This window comes from Elephantulus edwardii, unplaced genomic scaffold (genome assembly GCF_000299155.1).
Source record: "Elephantulus edwardii isolate Elephantulus edwardi_28Jun2011 unplaced genomic scaffold, EleEdw1.0 scaffold00036, whole genome shotgun sequence".
Lineage (NCBI taxonomy): Eukaryota > Metazoa > Chordata > Mammalia > Macroscelidea > Macroscelididae > Elephantulus > Elephantulus edwardii.
The window spans coordinates 1,755,263-1,767,868 of record NW_006399786.1 but is presented as its reverse complement, the minus strand read 5'-3'; the positions used below and the strand labels follow the sequence as shown (position 1 = coordinate 1,767,868).

Below are 12,606 nucleotides of genomic sequence, written 5' to 3'. Positions count from 1 at the left end.
CACCACCACCACAACCACAGTCTGTTAAAAAGGAAAAAGAAAATATTCTGTATTTGCAGTTGTGTGCCATCAAGTCAGAACTGAACATCAAGCTGACCCTCCAGTGTGTTTTCAGAGGTTTATATTTGTAACTTTGTATTAATGTAACAATAACCACATTTAAGAAAAAGAAAAAAAAAGGACCATACCGCCAAAACGGTTTTAAAATTATAGACAGAGGTAAAAATAAAATTGTAAAGTTTATGGAACTTACCAGTTTCTTGAAAAAAAGAATATCTATATCCTTCCAATGAGCCCTAGTGGTACAGTGGATTATGCACTGGACTGATAGTAACCTAAAGATCTGAGATTGGTATCCCCAAACTGCACGATATGAAGAACTTGGGGCAGTCTTTTTCAGTAAAGGTTCCCCACAGTCATCACGTTGATCCTGACTCATGGCATCCCTACCCAGCATGCCCAAGGCTGTAAATCTTAATGGGAGTCAACTGCCTTGTCAGCTCCCCAAAAGTGGTGAGTTTGAACTGCTGACCTTGACTTCATCAGCCCACCAGCTAACTTTGGAAATCCTGTGGAGCAGTTTTTTCTCAGTAGTACAGACATGCGTCTGAATGTGAGCCTTCACTGCAGTGAGATTATTTTATCTCTTTTCCCTTTTTGCTTTGAGAGAAAATGACCATAATCCATCTATTCAGAAAGCCTTAAATGTTTGCCATTTAAATCAGATAACATCACTGGGCTATTACCCATCTTTTTTTTCTTTTTCTCTCTCTTTTGTTGTTGTTGCCCATCTTTTACGCTCCTTGGTGCTCCCCTTCCACTGGTGAACATTGCTCACAATTTCAGCGACTTTGTTTCTAAATATTTCTGTAAATAATTTCAAACAAGCAAGCAAACTCCCTCCTTATTTTATGGTCTTTCTTTCCATAGCTTTCAGTTTTAGAGTCATATTTGCGATTTCCCGGAATCTGCTTCCCTCAAATGAGGGTAATTGTTAGTTTGAACCGCGACAGTTTATGATTTTGTTTTTTCCCACCAAAGTGATTTAAATTTTGGATTGGTTGGTTGAAGGTGGGGAAAGGGGACTAGAGAAAAGAATTTTCTGTATGAAGTAGGATTGGTGTTTAAGATAAATTACAATGCTAAATAAACATAAAAAATGCTTAGAAAACAGTAATAAAACTGTGCCATGTGCGTGTTGTATATAGTCATGTTTCACATAATGTTCCCAGTTGTTGTTAAGTGCCGTTGAGTTGGAACCTACTCCTAGCAGACCCTTCAGTGGGTTTTCAGAGGCTGTAAATTGCACAGAAAAAAATGGCCTGTCTTTCTCCCATGGAGCAGCTGGTGGATTTGAACGATCTGCGTTTGGGTTGGCAGTGCATCTTCTTTCTCACTGGGCCACCAGAGGTCTCTAAACATTCAAACATTCTGTGAAATAGGGTATTATGTTTTCTTGAACACTATATTGTATATAGATTAGTCCCTGAATTAGAAATTAATTCAATGCCTAAATCTGTCTTTTAGTTGAATTTAGAACAGTTTGCATCTAACTCCAGGTAGTCAAATGCTTGTCTTTGTATGTAGTGTGTAGTTTTTTACATAAAAACCAAACCATTAAACACTTTAATTATGAACCACTGTATGTCCCTTAAATTTTTAATACACTAGCCTGGAGGATAGGTCGGACCACAGGCGTATATGTGGTTGAACATTGCCCAAAGGAACAGTATGTAGTGTGTGACTGTATTTCTTGGCTGTGAGTTCTTAGAAGGAAGGAGTGGTGAACTCCCTTACCCCAAGGATTTCCAGCAGTGTTACCATGCATTTTAAAGAAATAGGAACCATTTCTTCAAACTTACAAAAAGGTCTTTGTTTTGCAGATCCTACGTCCCCATCAGGAGGACATGTTAGCACAGTGCTACTTTTTTTACAGTTCCAAAGTTAACAGATGCAGTAATTATAGCTATAGCGGGCAAGTATTCCTGCACCGAAGGCCTTGTTTTCCATCAAGTCAGTAGCTCACTTATAAAGGGCAGTTAAGAGTTCTTGCTTTTAAGAACTCTTTTTTTTTTTTTTTAAAGTATTGGTTTTGTGTGTGTGTGTGTGTCTGTGTGTGTGTACCATCAAATAAGATCTGACTGGTACAGGAGGAGATTGCCCCTCCTTCTCCAGCAGAGCATCTGGTGGATTCGAACCACGTACCTGCTTTTAAGAACGCTTAACAAATTCTCAAATAATTTCTTGGCATGCTGGTCAAATGCTTGTTACAATTAAACTTTGTGAAGAGTTAGTATGGTTTAGCAAATGGTATTTCTTGCCAAGAGATGGGAAAGAGCTGTCTTGAGGGGAGAAGAAAATGGTTTCTCTACTTTGGTGTCCCTAGTCATTGTCCAGCTTTCTGATGCATAGCAAGTGATTACAAAGACCATGGCCTGTATCAGACACACATGCCTTTGAGCTGTGGTGTTGGAGAACAGTATTGAATATACCATGGACTGCCAGGAGAATTAACAGGTTTGTCCTAGAGAGGGTGAAACTAGACTGCTTCTTGGAGGCAAGGATTCTGAAGCTTCATCTGACACACTTTGAGCATGTTGCAGGGAAGGACCGACCAGTCCTTGGAGAGGGACATCATGGTTGAGAGGGTAGAGGGACAGACAAAGACCATCAATGAGATGGAGTTCAGTGACTGGGGTAATGGGAATAGGTGTGTTGGACACAATGAGATTGGCACATGATAGAGCAGGGGTTAGGGCTGTTGTACATAGGGTCACTATGAGTCACAGGCAACTTGACAGCACATAACAGCAACTTTTGTGTCATCAGAACTGCATGCTAAAAATGCTCAAGAGATTGTAATTTTGTGTGCAGTAACATGGCAGTGGAAGTTCTTGGAAATAGCGGAATCAAAAGAATGGACTGTTATTGAAGACCGTAGTTGCTGTTTGACGTTGAGTCAGGTACAACTTACATCGACCCTCTGCACAACATGTCCTATCATGTACTATCCTCATTGTTTCTGACACACTTGAGCCCATTAGTTCCCACTAAGAGCCAATAAATTCTGTGGAGTATGTTTTAAATGTTACTTTCTAATCATCAGTATGATTTATTTAGATAAGTTTTTACAATTTGAGATGAAAGCAGTAGCTTTAAATGCCAGACTCTATATGAAAGAAAGTTATAGATAATTAAAGCATAGTTGGAAAAGTACATATTTACTTAGGCATGCTTGGAAAAATTTAAGTAATAAAGAAATCCCATTATAATTTGAGAGCTTTGGAAATGTCTTTATAACGTCATGCAGTTTTTCAGTTTGTTTAATTCTGTTTTTAAAGAAAATTATTTAAGAAAATAATGACATCAGTTTGCAAAACCTGGAACATCAAAGGATTATACAGTATTTTAACATTTTAGTGGGGTAAATCTGAATTGTGCTCTTAACAATCACTTAAGTTTTGTCATTTGGATTTATAGGCATAAAGCTAAGCTAGAGTAAATTGATGTTGTTTGATGGCTTACATGTTTTATTCTTTGCCAATTTATTTACAAGGGCAAGAGGCAAACTTTTTCTTTTTGTATTAATGATGTAATATTAAGATATATTCACTAATGAGTTACTTTAAATTTTATTTCTTTTCTCATACCCCCACATTTACCCTGTGAAAACCTGTTCTGATGATAATAATTCTTTCTTTTACTCTCATTTACGTATTCAAATATTAGAGCATAATATGGAAGAGGAATTGGCAATTTCAGTGCCCTTTGTCTTGACCATTGATCTCAACGACTGTTTTGCTTCTGTGAGCTAAGAAGCCTTAGTAATGTTGAACTAATGAGTCAGGCTGTTAACTGAAAAGTCAGCGGTTCTATTTCACCAGGGACTCAGAAGGAAAAACATAAGCCTCCTCCCCTCAAAATCTATAGCTTTTGAAACCTCGTGAAGGAGCTCTGTGTGGAGCTCTGTGCATTAGCGCTGACTCGATGACAGTGGGTTTGGAGTAGGTTTTAGAGGCCTAGCTTTGGGAAAGTGAATACTGTCCACATTGTCTCTCCACATTATGCATGTACGTTGTTGTGTACTGTAGAGTCAAAACTGACCCATAGCTGACCCTCAGGTAGTTTTTCAAAGGCAGTTAATCTCATGGGAGGAGATTGTTCATCCTTCTCCCAAGAACAGCTGGTGGCCTCGAATCCGTGCTTTTGGGATTGCAGTGCAGCTTCTTGCCCCTAGGCTATCTGAGCGCCCTTATTTATGTATATGCGTTATCTTTTCTGTAAGACTGCAAGGAGGACAATACCATATCATCCTTGTGGACCCATCACAGAAACTCAAACCATATCCACTGCCTGGAAGTTGATTTCAATTTAGGACAGGCCGTCATCGAGGTGCTAACATTGCAGATCTTTATAGAATGAGACTCTGTCGTTGCATGTAGACCAACTGGTGGATTTGAACGGCAAACCCTTTAGTTAGCAACCTAACATGTAATTCAGTTTGTAATGGATGGGTATGTCATATATAGTTTGATTGTATCGCTACAAAAAAGAAAAGGCTTGTTTTTGAAATTTACACTCATTTTTAAAATGAACCTTTGAACTTGGGATCTTATAGAGTCACATGAAAGCACTTCAAAGGACTTTATGTAATATTTTGAGACATAAGGATGTATTTTGTAAAGCATGAGATACTATCCAAATATAATAGTTACTGTCTAAGCAAGTCTTCATGCACTGAGGAAGCTTTGGTGGCCCAGTGGTCAGGAGCTGGGCTGTCCACCCAAAGACATTTGTTCCACAGGAGAAGGATGGGCAGTCTCCTCCTTTGCAGTTTACGGCCTCTGAAAACCACCTGCGGGGCCAACTGTGAGTCTGTCCCGACTTGACAGCACCTAACTACAACAACAAATGTAGGTCAACTTAGAAGATTACTTTAGCATTTGATCAGATTTTATACCATCTGGAGCTTTAAAAGGCGTTGTTGCATCTTTGATTACTCTAAAAGCCAAATCTAGGGGTAGACTAACAGCAGCATTTATGTTGAGTCTCATGCATTGCGTTAGATTCAGTGTTATTATTGTTGTTGTTAAGTGCCATCGATTCATAGTGACCCTGTGAACAAAAGACTCAAACACTTGTATAATTTTCATTGTTTCTCCAAGTTCATAGAGTTTCCAGAAGCAAGCTATTTCGGAAATGGATGCCACTTCTGCTTCCAAGCTTGTTTTAATTGGGAAGCTCCACCAAACACTGTCCACCCTGGTTAACCATTCTCGCATTTGACACATTAGTGTCACTGTGTTCAGCATCACAGCAATGACAGTTCAGTGTTAGAGTCAGTTAAAAGGAGAGTATTGTGAGTCACCTTGTGATACAGGAAGATTTCTGTTGTCAGGAAGCTTATCTTCTTTGACAAAAGGTTGATCTAGTAACCAAAAGGTGATACATCCACTTGAAACAAAGAAGAAATTGCTCTTTGAGGGCCTTTATTTTACATTTGAGTTTGCTTAAGTAGCCTTCTGTTGTCTACGAGATATTATTTGCTTGCTGTCCATTTTGTGATGGAGGCACTTTGAATGAAAGTTTTTTTTAATAGTAGGTTTTCTGTTTTAAAAACAATTCACCAGTAATTTGATGGGTTAACATTTCTTACTTCTATTGAGAATTTCCAGTGAAATGACTCACAAAATTAACCATCAAGGATAATGAGCATAAAGATTACCAAATTGTGTAGTAGATGAAGAGTCAGGATTATAAGAAGGTAGATCCCCCCCCCCCCAAACTGCAAGTCTTTAGCCGATGACTCATGCAAGTGTCCTGTGATAAGCAAGTAGCAAGACCCTCAGTGGTCTCAGACTGTCTAAGAATAATAATACAAACAAGAAATTGAAATTTTGAGGGAAAATTACTCACCTTAGCTGACATTGTTTCCTCAGTACAAACAATAAAAATTTTGAATACGCAAAGTCTAAGAATTTTTGGATTTTTGTTTTCATTTTTTCAAGTAGCTAGTGGTTGACGGATTCAGACAAAATGGAAACAAAAACAGACTTAACGCAAACTGAACTGGAACGTGTGCAGTAGAGAATCCAAGAAGATTCCCAAGAAGTTGGTGGACAGCAGCACAGGGTGACTGAAGAGCCACCAGTCTAGATTGTTTAGTTAGTTCGTAGAAAGAACAACGATGTAAATATCCAGAAAGAAAGATTAACTGATAGAAAAAAAGCCTACCCATGAATAAATATAGGCCATGAGTATGATTTTCATTTAGCCAGGAATTGTCACATGACTGACTACATTGGGAACTTAGGGTAGAATGTTACAATGAATAGTATTTGGAAAAAGTCAATAGATGGTTTCTAAAGGAAGGGAGGGAAGACCTCTTTGATGATGTTATTTAAAATAAGTGACTGGAAGAGATCCTAGATTTGTTTCCATTCCAAAGAAAGGTGACCCAACAGAGTGTGGAAATTTTCAAACATTGATGTCATTGATATCACATGCAAGCAAGATTCTTCTTAAGATTATCCAAAACCGACTGGAACAGCACATCAGCAGTGAACTGCCAGAAGTCCAGGCTGGGTTTAGAAGGAATCGTGGTCCTAGGGATATTGTAGCTAATGTTGGATGAATCTTGGCTGAAAGCGGAAGAATGTCTGTCTGTGTTCCATTGATTATGCAAAGGCATTTGACTGTGTGGATCATAACAAACTGTGCCTGACTCTGAGAAGAATAGGAATCCCAGAACACTTGATCATGCTAATACGAAACCTATACTTGGACCAGAAGGCAGTCATCAGAACAAAGCAAGGAAACACTGCATGGTTCAAAATTGGGAAGGGTGTATGCCAGGGATGTGTCCTATCTCCATTCCTTTTCAACCTATATGCAGACCAGATTATTCAGGCACCTGGGCTGTATTAGGAGAGGTGTGGCATCAGGATTAGAGGAAGATTCTTTAGCAATCTGCATTATGCAGATGACACAACCCTGCTTGCTGAAATTGAAGACTTGAAGTACTTGCTGCAAAAGGTCAAGGACTGTAGCCTTCAATATAGATTGAGGCTCAATATCAAGAAGACAAAAGATTCTTACCACTGGGCCAATTGGCAGCATCCAGATGGATGGTGAAGAGATTGAGATTTTTCACAGCTTTAGTTTGCTTGACTCCACAGTTAACACTCTTGGCACCAGCAGCCAGAAAATTGAAAAACATATTACGATGGGAAAGTCTGTTGTTAGGGACCTCTCTAAAATACGGAAAAGCAATGGTGTCACTCTGAAGACTAAAGTGTGCCTGATACAGGGCATGGTCTTTGCAGTCACTTGCTATGCATCAGAGAGTTGGACAATGACTAGGGAGGATAGAAGGAGAATTGATGCCTTTGAGCTGTGGTGTTGGAGAAGAGTATTGAATATACCATGGACTGCTAAGAAAACAAACAGGTTCATCTGGTTGTTAGCTAATTCATAAAAGCAAGAAAAAAGATGCTAGCTCTTTGAAAACAGTGTGACTATATTACTGCAGTTAGAAACCCTCGCTCTTCTGAATGGAGCAGGGACATACAAGGTGTTAGGGACTCGGGCCCAGTGGCCTCTGGCACTGAATACAAACCAGGACACAGCTTGAAGAAGGTGGCAGGAGTACAAGAAGTCCCCAGGCTCTGAGTCCTTTGGCACATGAACAGTTGCTCTCAGTTGTCTTTTTAGACTTTGTTTTTGAACACAGACTGTAGTGTCTTATTTTTCTCTTTTTCAAAACTTCTTTGAAAAAAGTACAAAAGAGCAAGCCGCAGGCAGAAAATGCATCATATAGGGGGAGTGTTAGTGTTAGAATTTAGTAAAAATGCTTTAGCCAGTTAACATTGTAGACTACCAGCTTGAAAATTTTGTGTTCTTTATGACCCTGCTTGTATTCCTAGCAAGCAGGAGTAAATTCTGTACTTTGAAGTTGAAGAATAAGCAGTAGAAAAAGGAACAAAATCAGTGCAGTAAAAGAGCAAGTAGGGCCAGATGTTGACCTGAAACTTGGTTGAGAATAATGGTGATGTGGTACTCAGTCAAAAGGGACTGGAGAACCAAATAATCATATCTAACCAGCTATTTCATTGTTAAAGAAATGTCAGAAAAGGACAGATATCACATAATGCCACTGTTGCAGAACGGGACTGACATGAGGGTTGGGCTGAGACTGAGAAAGATGGGATAAATCATGTATATTGCATTGAGACAGATGAGAAAGAGAACTGTTTAAAAGCGATACACGATTGCGTATTAAGGTCATGACAAGAGTCCAGAATGAAGGCTACATAGTGGAGTGGACTGGGGAGAATTTTTCCTTTACTTTTCAAAGAAAAGAGCAAACTAGGGGGAGGGGTTTGCAGGGAGAAAAATGCAACAATTAATGAATGGAAATCCAAAGTCTTTGTAAACGTTCATTAAAATTAAGAATAATGAAAAAATAAAAATAATTTAAAAAAGACATGTCAGACATTTCTTTAAAGCTCTTTGAGAATAATTTTTTAAATGTCCACTCTGAAACGAAGTGCTAAGTGAAGGTAAAAGGATCACCCAGAAGGAAACAAACTATGATGAATGCCTGCTTTGTATATCCTGTTGTGGCACTAGAGATATTATCGTCAGTGTCAGATGGATCTTGGCAGAAAGCAAAAAGTACCTGAGGAATGTCTATCTGTGTTTCACTGACTATGCAAAGGCATTTGTGTGGATTATGGTAAAGAGGGGCTGATCTTGAGGAGAATGGGAATCCCAGAACACTTGATTGTACTTATATAAAACCTATGCTAGGACCAGGAAGCAGTTCTCAGAACAGAGCAAGGAAACATTGCTAGGTTCAAAATGGGGGAGGAGTGCATCAGGAATGCATTCTGTCTCCACCATACCATTTCAATCTATATGCAGAACAGATCATGCGGGAAGCAGGGTTCTGTGAAGAGAAGTGTGGCATCAGAATTTGAAGAAGACTCATTAACAACCTACATTATGCAGGTGACACAACTTTGCTTGCTGAAACTGAAGATGATATGAAGCGCTTGCCTGCAGAAGATCAAGGACTGTAGTCTTTAATATCAGTTGAAACTCAAAGTCAAGAAGACAGTGATTCTCACTCCCGGGCCACTTGCCAGCACCATGATAGCTGGAGAAGAGATTGAGGTTGTTAACAATTACAGCTTGCTCAGCTCCACAATCAACACTTCTTAGCAGAAGTGGTCAGGAAATCAGAAGACGAATTGCATTAGGTAAATCTCCTGTCCGGGACCTCTCCAGAGTGCTGAAAACCAGTATTATCTGTCTGGAGATTAAAGTGTTCCTAATCCAGGCCATGGTCCTTGCAGTTATTTGCTATGCATCAGAGAGCTGGACAATGACTAAGGATGACAGAAGAAGAATTAATACCTTCATGTTGTAGTGCTGGAGAAGAGTCTTGAACATACCATGGACCGCGAAGAGAACAAATAGATCTGCCTTAGAGAGGGTGCAGCCAAGTTTCCCCTTGGAGGCTAGGATTTTGAAGCTCTATATCACATATTTTGGGCATGTGGCCAGAAGAGATCAGTCCTTGGAGAAGGACATTGTGCTTTTAAGGGTGGGCAGACAGTGCAGGATAGGGAGATCCTGGATGAGATGGATTGATAACTAACTGGGGCAATGGGGGTTGGTGTGTCAGAGTTAGTGAGACTGACTCAGGACAGGGCAGGGTTCAGAGGTGCTGTACTTAGGATCTCTATGGGTCGCAGGCAAATCAACTGCACATAACAACAAAAAGTCCTCAATGACTTTTCCTTAACCTTTCCTGTTTGTTAGGTACAAAATGTAGTGGTTAATAGTTAATATCTCAAAGTTTGCTATGATAATACAGATTTTTCTGTGTGAGAAATTTTGAACTCTATTTCCTTTGGTCCTGTGTGCCACATGTGACTGTTTAGATGTGAGTGTAATAAATTCGGGTTCTTGGATTAGACAGTATAGATAGAGAATTTTTCAGTGTCACAGATAGTTCCATTGAATGGTACTTATCTAGACACCAGCATTTTTCATATTCATGGGAAAAATTGGCTAATTTTGTCCTACATAAGTATTCATTCTCAAAAAGAACATTTAAAGGTCTATCCTGAAGTACAGCACTATAATTGATAGAGTAATAACCATATACCTGTGAGGAAGAACAAGTAATAAGGCTATTTCTCACATTTAGTCGCCAACCACAAATGCTAAGGATGAAGAAATTGAAGCTTTTGGCCAACTTCAGCAGTCTAAAATGGAGAAAACATAGAATCAAGAGTCATTGACAGTTACAGTGATTCGAATGTTAAAGGTTAGAAACAAAAGAAGGCTCAGACTTGGAAGCTGAGTCCTTGGTGATAGAGGTGATAGCTGAGATCATATAATGGATTTTTTTCAAGACCAGTGATATTGTCATTGGGAATACTTTTTATTTTCAACACCATGAATAGTGATTATACAAGGAGCTTGGCAGGTGGAAAGAAGGGAATCAGATTGCCTGCATCTATAGGAAGAGATGATGGAGAAATTCAAAACAAGGCTAGCGGCTGATCATAGACCATTTCTATTACTAGTTACTATGCAACTTCAAATTGAGGCTGAAAAGAACAAAAACAAGCCTGTGAGAGCCCAAGTGTGACCTTTGAATACATCCTACTTAATTAGAGAACATCTCAGGAATAGATTTTACTCACTGAACATTTAACCAAAGAGAAGACAAATTGTGGGATGACATCACACATTTGAGAAAGCAAAAGTCATGAAAAACTAAAGAAAGAAAATAGATGTCCAAAGAGAAGGAAATTTGCCCTAGAATGTAGAGTAACTAAAGCAAATGGAAGAAATTATGAAAAGAACAGAACAGAAAATTTCCAAGGGCAGTTCAAAGTAAAGTATTACAGTGAAATGAGCAGAAACTTGGGAGTTAGAAAATCAGGAGAGAAGGGCCTTTTGTTCATAGGGTTGCTATGAGTCGTGTTCAACCTGAAGGCAGTCAACAACAACAAAGCTGATAGAACTCAAAAGAAAAATCCAAGCTTTGAACTAGAACTTCTAAACGTTCTGTGGGCAAAATCTTGAATGATAGCAGAAGTGTCAAATTAATGTGGAAGGTATGGACTAATATCCAACCATTTCAGGAGAGGTAGCATGTGATCAAACTCCTATTATATTGAAGGAAGGAGTTCAAGTTACACTGAAGGCATTGGGGGAAAACAGAGCTCCAGAAGTTGTTGGAGTACCAAGTGAGATGTTTCGGTAAACATAATGCACCACCGTTTATGTTCATTTATCTGTCCCAAGATGGTGTTCAACAGAGTACAAGAGAGAGAAAAATTCTAATATCACGTGCAAATGACATCTTGCTAAAGATTCAGAAAATGACTAGAGCAACAAATTGTCAGAGAACTGCCAGAAACTTAAGTTTCCTTTCAAAGATGATGTACAACAGAGGAGATCATTGCTGGTATCAGATGATGCTTGGGTGAAAGTGGACAATACCAGAAAGATGTTTCCCTGTGTTTTACTATGTCATAAGAAATTGTATGTATCATTGCAAAAATGCGAATTACAAGCCACTTAATTTTGTTCATGTTGAATCTCTGTCTAATTATATGACGCTTTTCAGATTAGCAGCAGTGACTGGGTACCATATAGTTTTTCCGCTCTCGAGGTTGTGGAGCCTAGTGTTTACATGATCCTTTAAACTAATTGTTTCCTAGTTTTGCTTCTATCAGTTCCTCTTTCATGGATATGCTGGTTCGTGTGGGGTCCCTCCCCCCTTTTTGTCTTTGCTCAATCTCTAGTACTCTTTATTCCCCTCTCTTCTTTTTATTTTGTCTTAAGGGTCTTGAAAAATGGTTAGTGACATAAAAAGAAAACAAATTCCCTGTTTCCTCTTGACTGTACAGTAGTATACACAGTGCATCCACGCAGAATCCAAGCACACTGCAATCATGTTACTTCCAACATGCTTGACCCTGTAGACATAGTAGAGAGGCCTTATCGAGTTCCCACACTGTCATTCTTTATGGTGCAGATTACCACATCTTTTTATCCTGCAAAGTGGCTGATGGGTTCAAACCACTAACTTTTGAGTTAGCACCTCAGTTCTTATCCACTGTGCCATCATGCCTCCTTGGTATGATGTACAGCAGGAAATCATTGCTGTCACAATGAGATTAGACTCCTAACAATTTAAGTAAATATGGAACTTGTTACCAGTATGTATATAAGAGGAAGCCTGTTTACCAGTAGGTATAAAAGAGGAAACCTTTTGTACAGGTATCCCTTGCTTTTTAAAAGTTTGCTTTAGTTTGCTTTATGCCACTTAGCTTTTACAAAAGACCTACAGTAGTGTCTGTTTTCAATTGAAAGAAATCTGGAGAGTATTTTTACTTTTACAGAAAGTGGAGAGGAAACTGAAGACAGTGTTCAGTGATTGTTTTATATTGAGCCACTCAGGAGAGACTTACCTTTCTCCCCCACCCCATCTAAATACAGCATCTTATTAAAACACTGTAGCTTTTGAATAGTATCTGGGAACACTACATTTTAGATTTTAATCTGTTCTTTGATGTA

General features: G+C 39.0%; 1 protein-coding gene across 1 annotated transcript in view; it reads left to right on the top strand.

Moving 5' to 3' along the window:
* Positions 1 to 12,606, top strand: part of MAP4K4 (mitogen-activated protein kinase kinase kinase kinase 4) — a 242,573-nt gene that overhangs the window by 194,953 nt on the left and 35,014 nt on the right. The gene's annotated exons all lie outside the window — the stretch shown is intronic.